This window comes from Fukomys damarensis, unplaced genomic scaffold, assembly GCF_012274545.1.
Source record: "Fukomys damarensis isolate Sample0158 unplaced genomic scaffold, DMR_v1.0_HiC HiC_scaffold_2, whole genome shotgun sequence".
NCBI classification, from domain to species: Eukaryota; Metazoa; Chordata; class Mammalia; order Rodentia; family Bathyergidae; genus Fukomys; species Fukomys damarensis.
In genome coordinates this window covers 54,383,043-54,398,268 of record NW_022900914.1, presented here as the reverse complement: position 1 = coordinate 54,398,268, position 15,226 = coordinate 54,383,043, and the positions used below count along the sequence as shown (strand labels likewise).

General features: G+C 34.9%; 1 long non-coding RNA gene across 3 annotated transcripts in view; it reads left to right on the top strand.

Moving 5' to 3' along the window:
- The first annotated feature begins 27 nt into the window (after window positions 1–27).
- LOC104867290 overlaps window positions 28–15,226 on the top strand; it is a 54,225-nt gene continuing 39,026 nt past the window's right edge. The window contains exons 1-3 of one of the 3 annotated variants that reach the window (XR_781727.1): window positions 28–118; window positions 419–567; window positions 5,486–5,587. This is a non-coding gene — a long non-coding RNA (uncharacterized LOC104867290). Of the gene's footprint in view, window positions 119–418; window positions 568–1,071; window positions 1,579–5,485; window positions 5,588–15,226 lie in introns of those variants that run through there. The other 2 variants (XR_781726.3, XR_781728.2) reach the window with 2 other exon arrangements.

Here is a 15,226-nt window from a genome sequence, read left to right as displayed (position 1 = left end):
GGGCGCAGGTGCCGTGTCCATGACAACCGCGTTACCCTTTGGGCGGGGACCTGGAGGGGAATCTCTTGGAGCTGCCAGGCAGTCTGGGCGGGGATGGGTTCCTAAGCAGCCAGAATTGGTACGGGGCGGGGGATGGGGGGTAGGTGGGATCGCAGAGTGGGAAGAAGGGTCATTTCCACAGGGCGCTGACACGTGGGAGGAGGAGGGCGGCAGGGGCTGAGTGCAGCAGTAGTGGAGGCTGACAGGGAAGAGAGGTTTGTTGGGACCTGACGCCCTGAGGAGAGTTGGACTTTTAAAGAGGATGTCAGTGTTAAAACAAATAGAATTTTTGACCACTGAACAGCTTTGCTGAATGTTGTCCCTGTGGGAAGGCATTGTGACTCTTTATTTTACCAGGCACTCTACTTATGCATTTCAGATGTCCAAGGTGTTTAAGACCCGCTGTTTGTCCTCGAGTTTGTCCTCGACAGCAAGGAATATATACACCTGCCAGCCACCTGCACTCCGGCTTTTGGGTGGTGGAATGTAACGATAATTGAGGGACAATGGTACAAATCTACATAAAAGGTGAAACATAAGTTACAGTTATCTTTGCTCTGCCATAGTATCAAGTGACATTTTTTTTTTTTGGTAAATCAAAATGGGAAAATCAAGATAAATAAACCTATGGCAGTTGGTAGAGCACAGCTGATGCTGCATTCCGAATAAGATACCTCTTGGTACCCTTGCCCGCTAACATCAATGCCTTTGTTCATGCTAGTGTTTAGAAGGCTTTATACCACTTGGCACAGGCATTTTTAATGCCCACTCATTATTAGCTATGTCAGCTGTTTTTTCATTCCCTTGTTCCGAAGTTCACACTTGGAGTTAGAAAATTACGTCAAATTCAAGAATCTTTTATCAAGCTTATTATTTGAGAGTACTGCCTCTGTACATCCCTGTATCTCCCCTTCCAATATTGTCTTGCCTTTTTTTCCCTCTTTCTCCCCGCCACTTTAAGAGTTTTTAAATTTCTGGGAGAAAATGGTCAGGAGTCACCAGATAAATCTGAAAAATGTCCTTAACCAACAGTGATGTTTCAGGACCACGGACAGTATCACGGCGTGCTCCTCCCACCAAACGTTTTCCTTAGGCTCAGCCTATGGAAACAAGAGAAACACTCTAAAGAAGGTAACCGCTGTGCTTGTGGAAACAAATACTGAATGCTGAAAGATTTGTGCCAAACGACACGAAGTAAAAGGAAAAAGAAAAAGTATAACGTGGACTGGAACCAGCAGGAAAGAAGTAGGCCTTTAGCTAGATTTTGAAGAAAGAATTGATAAGATTTAGAGGCATTGCAAGACCCTAAAGTGGCTAGATGAGAACAATTTAGCTAGCGGAGTGCTTCAATAAAGAACAGAAATATCACACTTTACGACTACACAGCATCTTCCTGGAGGCAGAGGGCACCGCTACTTTTAAATATCCCAAGAATGTGGAAAGGGCAAAGTAGTCCCAGTTAAATGAGGTAGAACATTCACTTTTAAGATTGACACTTCATTATTATTGTTGTTGTTGTTGTAACTTTTCATTCTCCATTCAAACTAAAGGGGATAAAATGAAAAATATAGGCCAAAGAAAAATCAGACAGTTAATCTCTTAAAGTTTAGGGATTCATTTAGTTTTTACATTGTGTTAATTAGGCCTACATTTAGAATTCTATGTTTTAATTAGTGGCAGACAAGCACAAAAAGAGTAATGAGGACAAAGTATTTTTGCCAAGATAAAATTTCCCTTTTCATTTTGTTTTAGGTTGTAGTGATGTTCACACTTGTAAGATATTATTGAAAACATTTAAAAGCCATTTGTAAGAAATTCAAAAGCTTTTTTCCTATGCAACTGCTTTAAATTCATTTTCTTAAAAAAGCATAAAAGCCATCCCCAATTTCTTATACCCTTGACCTCCCTTACTTCTCCTTAAAAATGCACTAAACTGTTGTCTGTCAGAGACCATAAGAAGTTATTCAGGCAATGCACTTGAGTCAACAGCAAGCAAATTGCAGCTTGTATTTTTGCTACCTACCTACAAGAAATTTATTAACTAATTTATATTTTCAATGAAGGGGAGCCCCTTCCCTTCCCTATTTTGATGCAGAATCCAAATTAAGTATTAATTTACTCACATTTATTTTTCCTTAATAATAATCTAAACATGATGTATAAATGTCTATCACTGGATTCTAAAACGTTGTCATTTTGCTTATCCCCATTCTAAATCAAGGGGATAATTTATTTTGTTTTGAGACTTCTTGTGAATCTGACTATGTTCAATTATCCTGGTTAAAATATTGTCCTTCTTTTTGATGATATGAACATATATACAGCCTTCCAAAAAGCATTTTTCCCTTCCCTGTTCATTTTTAGACAGCGGAACCACTGAGCTAAATCCCCGGCCCATTTCCTGTTCATTTCAAAGATTTATGTTTATATCAACAACCAGCAAAACAGAGTAATATCAAATGTTTAGTATTGTGTCCAAATGGAGAGGCTATTGTGTTTAACTTAAATACAATTTAATCTGTAATGGTGGGACCATCTAGATTTTTATAAAATCTATATTTTAAATCAAGCTAACAATATTGACAATATGAAATTAAAATATCACCAGCACTTATACATTTAAATGTCAGATTTCTATGTACAGTGACCCCTATTTTGTCAGTTTCAGAAATTTCTCTAAGTCCTCCTAGGCCATTGTACTTTTTAATGGACTCTATTTTTTAGAACAGTTGTTGTTGCAAAAATTGATTGGAAAGTACAGATTTCCCATGTATCTCTTTGTTCCACACCATTTCTACTGTCGATCTCCCTCACATTTGTTACAACTGAAAAATCTAAACTGACATATCATTATCATGAAAGTCCACAGTTTAAAGTAGAGTTTTGTACTGCTCAGCTTTCCTGTGGCTGGGACAAATGCCTGATATTCACAAGTGGAAGGGAGGGGATGTTTATAGTGGTTCATGTTTTCAGAGGTTTTTATCCCTGGTAATCTGGCTCCAAAGCAGAGATATTCTGGCAAAAGGATGTGGTAGAGTAAAACTGCTCAACTCTTGGCAGCTGGGAAGGAGAATGGGTTGGAAAGAGCCTTTGTGGAAGGAACCAGAGACCAGATGTAGGTCCCAAGGTCACAAGCCCATTACCCACTTGGTTTAACTAGGCCCTGTCTCCTAGTAGACCATTCAGCTACTAACTCATAGATGGGTAAATTCAATGATCAGATTTATTACACAATCCAATCATCCCCTTAGGAGTCCTAAGAAAGTCTTGTTGACAAAAGTAACTGGCACAAGAGTTCCTTCTTGATTTTGTACATTCCATCAGTAAGGATACGTATCTCCCATAGAATCACACAGAATGATTTTACTTCCCTACAAATCCTTTGGGTTCTCTCTATTCTTTCCTCCACCAACCTGGCAATCATTTGTCTTTCTGTTCTCTCTATACTTTTGCTTTTTCCAAAATGTCATATAATTGCAATGATATAATAAGTAGCCTTTTTCAGACTGGCTTATTTCACTTAGTAACATTCAGGGAAGACGCCATACATTTTTGTTTCTTAGTAGCTTTTTCCTTTTTTTATCACTGAATAATATTCTGTCACTCTATGTTTTTATAATGAAGAACTCCCCCTTGCTTTAAAGTTTGGGGAATTATGAAGAAATCTGCTATAGCAATTTCATCTTTAAGGTTGTCCTGTGCATGTAAGACTCTGCAATGTGTTTGTTATATACCACTTGTGCCTCTACATTTCTCCTAACATGGTCAACCTTTTTCTTTCAAATCTAACAGTAAGTTTCTTCCCTTGTCTAAAGCACAAAAATAGCATCAACCCTCACTTTTGTTTTCCCTTGCTCTCTTTAGTATTCATTGTAATAATTGGCTTTAGAGTTATTTATTTCTATTAGAAATCTATCCATTCCAACTTCCCTTTTCCAGGCAGAATTTATTACTTATATTCTTAGGTAAAGATGCATGTGTGTACTATAATAGTTTACATAGCTATAAACTAGTCTTATGTTCATAAGTAAATATAATAGGTATCTTAAGAGATATGTGCATGAAATTTCTTCCTTAAGCATGTTGAAATATTTCAACTGCAACATTATATATGTTGAAGGCAGAATAATAGATGTCCAAATATTTCATTCTCCCATCCCTCAAGCCTATGAGCACATTATTTTACATGACAAAAGGAGCACTGCAGAGCTGATTAAAATTATATAATTTAAGAGGACAAGGTTATCCTGGATTATCTAGTTGGGCTCCATGTAATACCAAGTATTCTTACAATTGTAGAGCATCTTTTTAGCTATAGTCAAAAGAGATACATCAAAGATGTGAGAAACACATAGAATGTCAGAGAGATCCCAAAGTAAGAGAATAGCTTGACTGACAAGCCAAGGAAAGAAGGACGCTTCTAGAAACTGAGAATAACCCCTGGCAAGGAAATGTGGGACTTCATCCTACAAGCAAATGTACATGAATTCTACCAACAACCTGAGTGAATCCAAAAATTAATTATTTCCTTGAGCTTCCAGGAAGGAAGACCTACAAAACTTTGATATTGGCTTGGTGAGTCTCCAGAGAGAGAAACCAATCTAACCTACTAGACTTCTAGTGTAATTGGAATTTAATGCTTTGCTCATTTCCTATTAGAAATATTAATTTTTTTATATGTGTAAGGCCTATTTACTTAAAACAGTGTGCTTAAACCCAAAAAGTGTTATTTAATTATCACCAGGTAGGAAAATGGATAAAAAATTGTCTGTGAGATAAATTCATGTTTCAAACTGCTAAATTTATAATTTATTATAATAACAAAAGAAAGCTAAGAAAGCACATATATGAGCATCTATACTTGATCTCACATTCTGAATTCTGTCTACTCAACAATGACTGTGGTCAAAGAGCTTTGGTACACGGAAGCCTACATTATTGAGCCCTTGCAGAATTTCTACACATGCCTTTATAACCACTTTGCACATGACCTCTTTGATCAAGCACTGGAGTGTCTCGGAAACTGCTTTCTGGATGTCACCCACAGACCAGTTCCGCATGTACACAATTTCTCTGGTAGGTTAGCAACTCCTACTTAGCTTCTGCTATTCAGGACTCCCATAATTTCCATCGAAATCAGTCAGCCTATTTTAAAGTTGGTCTCTTGCAGTCTCATCCTTATCTAATGAAAGGCAGTCAGCACAGAACTCATTCTCTTAAATTCATTTTACCATATTATGGATAATTCAAAAATAAAAAATAAATTTAGAAAATACTGACAACTTCCAAAAATTGTAGTCATCTATAATGTAACCAGGCAAATATATTATATATTTTTCTGTGTAAGCTTGTATATTGGCTGTGTAAGATTTTACAAATTAAGATCAGTGTACTTTTTCACATAATATTAGATTTTAAAATAAATGTATCTTTTGCTTTAAAACAGGAGCAGAAATGAAACTATGTAGCAAATAAGGGGGTGTTCCATTTAAAACAGAAGATATCAAAGGACTATTATCTAGAATATATAAAGAACTCAAAAAACCAGCCCCCCAAATATAAAGACCCAATTCAAAAATGGGCATCTGAAATGAACAGACATTTCTCAGACAAAGAAGTAAAAGCATCAACTAAATATATGAAAAAATGTTCCACATCATTAGTCATTTGAGATCTGCAGATGAAAACAACACTGAGATTCCACCTCACCCCACAAAGAATGGCTGCTATCAAGAAATCACACAATAACAAATGTTGGCGGGGTTGTGGGGAGAAAGGAGCCCTTCTCCATTGTTGGTGGGAGTGCAGACTAGTGCAACCACTATGGAAATAAATATGGAGATACCTCAAAGAGCTAGGATTAGAGGTTCCATATGACCCAGCCATCCCTCTTCTGGGTGTCTTTCCAAAAGAATTAAAAGAATCATATCACAGTGATATATGCTCACCCATGTTTACAACGGCACAGTTTGTAATAGCTAAAACTTGCAACAGTCCATTTGCCCAGTAGTTGGAGACTGGATAAAGAAGATGTGGTTTTTCTATAACATGGAATACTACTCAGCCATAAAGAATGAGAAATTACAGTCATTCATAGGAAAATGGATAAATATTGATGATATATATTCCTAAATGAAATAAATACGTCACACATGTGTAAAGACTGAATAGTTTCTCTGGTGTGAAAAACTATAATTGTACATAAGATCCTAATGGTATAATTTACAATGTGAAATAGAAGTAAAGGGGCTAAAAGTATAGGGGAAGTGGGAAGGGTAGGGGAAAGGTAATAAGGGAAAAGAAAAAAATGAGAAGAAGAAAAAATAGAAATAAAGTATTTGCAAATAGGGAAGGGAGGAGTGGGTGAAGGGAGGGCAGGGGTAAGGGGAAAAATGAGAACCAAGACCTGTTATGTAAAGGTACAACTTCCCAATGATGAATGCAACTACTTTGTACACCTAAAATGCACCAATAAACTCAATGTGAAAAAAACAAAGAAAACAGAAGATGTCACCATAATCTCTCCAGTTCCTTTTTATTAAGCAACTAAAGAATATACATGAAGCTTGAGGGAAAAAATGCTTTAAAATGAAAGGAAATTGAGCGTGATATAGAAATATAGGATCACTTTATGTATAACTTACAAAGGGATATATAAGAACAATTTGTTTTATGGAAGACATTTTTGTTTCTTTAATGTAATAATGACATAATTTTTTAAAGTTATCTCTCCCGTGTTAACAAAATATGACCTTTTCTGTAAGAGGGAAAATGAAAATATACAAAATATGAGAAATAGTACAGTACTACCATAATTATTTATGGTTCAACAACTATTAGTTCATAAGCATTTTTGTTCCATCTGTTCTCATATGCACTTCCTCAATCACAGAATTTTGAGAATTCTTATATTTCCTTATTCTTATGTCTCAATATATGAATGAAGTAAGTGCTCTCTAGACCCACAAGAAAAATACTAGTAAAGGATGATCAAGTTGCAATTACTATATAGCCTCTGCTGTTTCTTCTTCCCCATGCCTTGTAAAGTTTCTTTAATATATGCCACATAATATTGCCACAATATTATACCTCAGCATCACAATAAAATCTAATGCAGGGTCCACAACTGAGCCACTCCTATCTATTCAAGAAATCATATTAAATATAAATTTTCTATAAACTGCTCTTTCATCCAAATTCCTGAGACTTGATTCTCACATATTTTGCCCCAATTGAAGCTAATATGATTAAATGATGTAAATATTACAATGATGTTTTGCACATGACGTATGTCTCCTTGGATAAGACTGCATTTATTTCTCATGGGTATGCTAACATTTAGGAATAGGTCAAGAAGCACTGAGGAATGGTGGAAATTAGTCATATGAAGCATCTACTTGAAAATCAACTTCTTTAGAAGATGTTATTACAGTTTTATTCAGATAGAAACAGTCAAACATCCTTAAATATGGAGATTATTTCTGCCAACCATGGTAGTTCAACGAGATTGCTTGTTCAAGATCCTCAGATTCATCTGTCTCCCAAAATATCTCTGTGTCAACCTTCAGAGCTTCTTTTGCAATATATCTTCTAAATTTCACATGTGATAGTGTGCCTTAAATTTCACATAGGATGCTTTAGTGAAGCAGTGAACGCAGTTTATATTGTAATTCTGGACTTTTCACTTTTAGATTTGAAATGGGATTTGAGATTTTCCTTGGAGAGCTGCATGACTATATATTTTAAGACTACAATTAAATTTCTCTGGGCATTTGGTCTTCCTTGAAACAATATTTTAAAACCCCAAATATATCCTTTTTTTCTATAATAAATAATCCAGTGCAGTCTCAATAAAACATCTTGTCCCATGTCCTTTAGCAGTCATTACTCTTATAGCAGTTAAATGCATGAACCATTTGAATTGACATAGCTTTACCTCAGTAAACTTTTGATATAAAGAAACAACAAATAGCCTGGCAGGTGTGATGTCATTGCATGTCATGGATCAATTTTAACCCCTTTTCAACTAGTAATGAGGCAATTATTGTATCAAGCTTTCTAAGATACCTTAACACAAGGATTGTATCCTTGAAGTTCTTTTCCTGGAAACCCCTGTTGGATTTAAAAAAAGGAGAGGAAACACTCTAATGTTTCAAAATAATAAACTATAGTCAGGCATGGTGGTGCAAGCCTGTAATCCCAGCACTCAGGAGGTTGAGGCAGGAGGATCTGTGAGTTCGTTCAGTCTCAACTACACAGTGAGACCCTGTCTCAAAATTAATAATAATAATAATAATAATAATAATAATAATAATAATAATCAACTACAATTTGGGGATTTAACTCAGTAACATTGCTATATGGTATCAGAAACTTTAAGAGAAAGAGAAGGAAATAAATTTAAAATACATTAGAGATTAGTAGCTGCAGAAAAATAAAGAGATGATATGAAGACAGCCCAGATTATTCCAGGGTCTCCTGTTGAGGAAGATATCTAGATAGCCCCAAAACCATGAAACAATAAGACCTGAGACTAGGGAGGAAAGGCCTGAAGCTTGTTCTGAGAGTGGGGCGGAGGGACTACAGCAGCTGACAGTAAATTGTTGGTGCATGGGATGGATGATGTCACTCATACGATGCCAGAAAAGAGGAAAAAAGAAAACAAGTTTCTCTCCTCCAATTATCTGATTCCTCCACTAATGTCTTCCCTTGGGAGAATCTGAATAAAAGTCAACAGGCAAGAAAGACTAAGAAATGCAATTTGACTTCTACTCCTACTATTTGTGCGAAGAAAAGGGATGGGATGAAAGCTAATAGGTAAATATACATGTAACCAACAAGATGCAAAAATGACTTGCAAATTTGTTCTCTCTATATAAATATTCTCCTCTTGGATGAGAAAAACTATATTTGTCACTCAGGTGAATATAAAAATTTGACCCAAGTTTGTTAAAAACTTAGTATTTAAAAACTCATTTTAAGCCGGGCGTGGTGGCGCACGCCTGTAATCCCAGCACTCGGGAGGCTGAGGCAGGAGGATCACTATGAGTTTGAGACCAGCCTGGGGTACATACTGAGTTCCAGGTCAGTCTCAACTACCTAGTGAGACCCTGTCTCAAAATAAAACACAACAACAACAACAACAAAAAGAAAACTCATTTTAATTCTATAAAAAAGGTGATAAAAAAGAATAGCACTCCTATTCTAGAAATGGGTAAAGATAAAAAATATACAACATATATATGTGCATATATATATATATATATATATATATATGATGCAAGGTAATTTTAGATATTTTCAAAAGCTATGAAGAAATATAGTATGGTAAAATCTATCAATGAGGGCACAGAGGATTTGTTTTCTGAAAAGGTAATAAATGAATACATATCTGAAAAACTATGAATATAAAGGTTTCAGGGAAGTGGGATTAACATTTAGTCAGTAAACTTTTCAGCAAAGAAGACTGTACTTATGATGCAAGGTAATTTTAGATATTTTCAAAAGCTATGAAGAAATATAGTATGGTAAAATCTATCAATGAGGGCACAGAGGATTTGTTTTCTGAAAAGGTAATAAATGAATACATATCTGAAAAACTATGAATATAAAGGTTTCAGGGAAGTGGGATTAACATTTAGTCAGTAAACTTTTCAGCAAAGAAGACTGTACTCTAGAGTGTAGGTGGGCCTCCTTCAATCAGTCAGAAGCTTGAATAGAATGGAAAGTGGAATTCTCCAGGAGATGGCCTTCAAATTTCATCTGCATGATCAGCTTTCTTCTGTGTCTACGCTTTTGGCCAATATGCTGATTATACGCTTAAAATCCTTCATAAAAATAAATGTCTCTTTTTTCTACTCCTATCCAAGAGAATGTCATTTCTACATATAGAATGAAGGGTATATGTGAAGAATAACTGTTTAAAGCAGAAGACTGCTAAATAGCATGGCTGTTCACTAATGTATCTAAAGTAAGTAAAAAAAATACAGTATTAGTACTACTTGATGAATGTGTGCTACACTGAACTTTTGTGTAACAGCATATTTTATTTTATTGAGTTTATTGCTACATTTTAGGGATACAGTACAGTTACATTCATTACTGGGATCTTGTACCTTTACATGACAGGTTTTGGTTCTCATTATTTCCCCTTGTCCCTTCCCTCCTTTCACCCCCTCCTCCCCTCCCCATTTACAAACACTTTATTGCCATTTTTTTCATTTTCTCATACTTTTTTCTTTTCCCTTATTCCCTTTCCCCTACGCTTCCCACTTTCCATACACATTTAGCCCTTTTCTTCCTATTTCACATTGTTAATTTTCTTATTAGGACCTTACGTACTATTATAGTTTTTCACACCAGAGAAACTATTCAGTCTTTACACATGTGTGATTCATTTATTTCACTTAGGAGTATATCCTCAAAATGTATCCATTTTCCTATGAATGAATCTAATTTCTCATCCTTTTTGGCTGAGTAGTATTCCATGCTGCAGAAAAACCACATCTTCTTTATCCAGTTTCCAACTGATGGGCAAATGGGCTGTTTTCAAGTTTTAGCTATTACAAACTGTGCCGCTATAGACATTGGTGCACATATATCACTGTGATATGATTCTTTTAATTCTTTTGGAAAGATACCCAGCAGAGGGATGGCTGGGTCAAATGAAACCTCCAGTCCAAGCTCTTTGAGGTATCTGCACATTGATTTTCATAGTGGTTGCACTAGTCTGCACTCCCACCAGCAATGGAGCAGGGTTCCTTTCTCCCCACAACCCCACCAACATTTGTTATTGTGTGATTTTTGATAGCAGCCATTCTTTGTGGGGTGAGGTGGAATCTCACTGTTCTTTTCATCTACATTTCTCAAATGACCAGTGATGTAGAACATTTTTTCATATATTTAGTTGATGCTTTTACTTCTTTGTCTAAGAAATGTCTGTTCATTTCAGATGCCCATTTTTCAATCGGGTCTTTATATTTGGTGGGGGCTGATTGTTTTGAGTTCTTTATATATTCTAGATAGTAGCCCTTTGTCTGAGGAGTAGCTGGTAAAACGTTTTTCCCACATTGTAGGTTGTCTCTTAGTTCTGTTGATGATTTCTTTTGCAGAGCATATTTTATTTTAAAAGCAAAGTTGGAGTGAGTGTTCTGATACTTATATCCAAGTTCACCTGAAAAAATGATGCATAAAGTTGAGAACCAGATGCCATACAAATACAAATACTAGTTCCCAATGATGAATGTAACTGTACTACATATCTAAAATGTACCAATAAACAATGAGAAAAAAATACATATATGAACATGATTCCTAGAAGACATATTGCCCAAGAAGAAACAAAAGGAAATTAGCAATTTGCAAGGACAAAGTACAGAGACTTTTTATAGTAGCTCAATATCCTTATTTTGTGTGAGGCTTCTTACTGACAGAGACTCTTTCTGTTTCAGTTAAAGAAAAAAATCAGTAGCCACTAGTATGCCTAGATTAATTCTGGAATACTGAACAGAATGAGTTTATGAGGCACTGACATATGGTTGGCATCATCTGGTGTAACATCATTCTGCAGAGAACTAATAACCACTGGGTGATTTTAGATGAGAAGAGATGCAGAAGATGACATCAGCAAAAAATTCATGTTAAAAACAGGTGTGTCAGTTTCATTGACAGCTAATATAGCAGATAATAAGCTAAAAGTAGAGAGCACAAAATCAAAAGCCAAAAGAAAGCTGAATCAATAAAGGCAGTGATATGTAATTTTGCAAATGGAAAATAGTACAGTTACACAGCCATGGTGTTGGGTAGTGAGGCAAGAGTTGGAGGTTATGCTAACAGGGAGATCACATACCCCACTTAGAGAATGGCTGAGGTTAGTACCTGTAAGTCCAGGATTTATGGAACACTGCAGCTCTAGATTTTCATTAAATGCATCCTTATTTTAAATTTTTTTATCATTGAGTTTATTGGTACATTTTAGGTATGCAGTACAGATACATTCATCATTGGTATCTTGTACCTTTACATGACAGGTCTTGGTTCTCATTTTTACCCATAGCCCTGCCCTCCTTTCACCCCCTCCACCCTTCCCTATTTATAAAGATTTCGTTTCAATTTTTTCCTTTTCTCTCTTTTTTCTTTTTCCTTATTCCCTTTCCCCTACCCTTCCCATTTCCCATACACCTTTAGCCTTTTTCTTCCTATTTCACATTGTCAATTATATCATTAGGATCTTATGTACACTTATAGTTTTTCACACCAGAGAAACTATTCGGTCTTTACACGTGTGAGACTTATATATTTCTCTTAAGAGTATATCCTCAATATGCATCCATTTTCCTATGAATGATTCTAATGTCTCATTCTTTCTGACTGAGTAGTATTCCATGTTATTGAAAAACCACGTCTTCTTTATCCAGTCTCCAACTGATGAGGAAATGGGCTGTTTCCAAGTTTTAGCTATTACAAACTGTGCCGCTGTAAACAATGGGTGAGCATATATCACTGTGATATGATTCCTTTAATCCTTTTGGAAAGATACCCAGCAGAGGGATGGCTGGGTCAAATGGAACCTGTAGTCCTGGCTCTTTGAGGTATCTCCATATTGATTTCCATAGTGGTTGCACCAGTCTGCACTCCCACCAATAATGGAGAAGGGTTCCTTTCTCCCCACAACCCCCCCAACTTTTTGTTATTGGATGATTTCCACCTCACCCCACAAAGAATGGCTGCTATCAAGAAATCAACTTATTTTAAAATTTTGACATCAAATTCAAATTTAAAATACCATGTAGTCAAAGTCTGGGTAGGCCAAAAAGCTAAAACAACAACAACAACAACAACAACAACAACAACAACAACAACAACAACAAAACTGTATGTTGTGTTGAATTGCAAGGCGATCACGTTTCCATATCTGCCTTAGGGGCATTTTTAAGGAATTAAGAAAATTTAAGAATATTTCTCATCATCAATAGACCTTTTTCTGAAGTTCAGTGTTTCTTAAATTTTTCTTTCTTCTTTTTTGTTTCTGTTAAATTCTAGTAGGTACATTTAATAATTTTCCTTAAACTTGTGTAGAACTTAAAGCATCTTTATATCATACCTCCATATATTTATAGTCCTATAGAAGAATAAATATAAAATATTTTGAAACTGAAAATGACACTTATTAAAAGATACACAGGTGAAAATCTATAAAATAAGTACATTTCAAAAATGAAAGTTGTTCTGCAAAAAATAAATATTAATCAACTAAAAATGGAAGAAGATAATTACTTACAAATGAATGAAAAGTTAGTCAAAAATGTAAAACATCGTTTGTGTATTAAGTTGTAACTTTTTAGTTTTCATCTTTTCAATTTTGAAAAATGATCATACCGCTAAAGTATTTATTTTCTGAAGAACCATTTTAAGGTGCAGGCTTCCTTTTAAAAATCAAGTAGAGTATTTTAGGAGATTTTACACAAATATCTAAGAATTGATTAGAAAATTATTTTAGATAAGCATAATAAGAAAACATGAAAAGTTTAAATATAAAAATAAAACAAAGTTTATAAATATAGAAAATACTTTCTAATTTTGTAGACTAACTTCCATTAACAGAAAATAATTTGTAGGAAATTATTTCAATTTTTTTCTCCTTAAAAGTATAGTTTAATAGTTTAATAGCTTTTTGTACATTTCCAGACTTATGGAACTAACACTGCTGTCTAGATTTAATACTATTTTTAATTTCATAGAAAAAATAATGATGAGTTCCATAGTGGTTGTACACCAACAGTGTAGAAGGGTTCTCCACAATCTTTCCAGTATTTGTTATTATTTTATCATTTTTTAAATTTAGATTATAAAACCTATATATTCTAGGCATTACAATAATTTTCACATGTTTATAACAGTGTTTCATCCTGGTTAAAACAGTTAGCTATGAGTTTCTTTCTCTTTTCAGTATTTCTTTTATCCCACAGTCACTAGACAGCTGAAATTTACATTTCCAAAATATATTTGTAGCCAGGATCCAAGGTATAAAAATTTATTTATCATATAGAGTACTTGAAACAGATTTTAAAAACCTATAATAACCACACAGTTGTCTTCTTACTGATTTTTCTATTGTTACTTACAAATTTGCTTGGGGGGATCATTCTTTCACCCTACCACTGTATAGGTACTCTTTCTGTGGGTTGGCAGAGGCAATTATTTCATGGCATCCCAATATATTGTTTTCTTCTACAGTACTATGACCTTGAATTCAACAGATCTAGCAGTAGGTCCAGATTCTGCAACTTTCTATTGGAAGCAGAAGTTGTAACTCACTTGGAGGGTGCATGCTGTCTGTATTTTAAGAAGCTTTTCTCAAGGTCTTATCTACAGCCAACCATCCCAGTTCTCCCAGGGATTGTGTGAGGACTCAGTTCTCAGTAATAAATCAAATTGTGCCCAGCATTGCTAGAAACATTGCCATTTGATACCCTAGAATTCTGTTATGATGGCTATTTAAATATAAATCTTAGGGCCGGGGATTTAGCTCAGCGGTTTGGTGGCCTTACTTGCAAGCACAAGGACCCGGGTTTGATCCCCGGTACCAAAAAAAATTTAAAAATAAAAATAAATAAATAAATATAAATCTTATTGGTGTTTAAAGGTGTTTTCTCAACAAAGATGAGATATATATTCAAATTACCTAAGATTAAATATTCATTTGAACGTGAGGCTTGGAACAGGAGCACAGAATGGTTCTTCAGCTGCCCACTCTGATGTACTGAGCCCTTTTTAAATAATAAATTTAGCCTGAACTTCAAAATAATATGAAAAGTGAACTATAAATAACATGCACAACTAATTAGAAAAAAAACAATGAATTTATAGGAAACCAAGTTCATACCTGTGCATAAAAAATGTTGAAAAATGAACCAATGTAGTCAAGATTATTCTTAGCTTTCTTCAGCCTTTTCTATAATTTTATTGAATCTTTACCATTTCTATGCTAGCTAGGTGGGAAACTTTTGCTGACATAATAATTATCTACAGTTTTAAAGAAATTTTATGTGCCAGGTCAATGCTTATTACTATGCTATTACTGTCATCCTGACGTCACATGGGTAGAGGGATCACACCAGTCTTATTCTCCTGGGATGCTGGAAAGTATGTTTCATATTCTTTTTTTTTTTTTTTTTTTTTTTTTTTT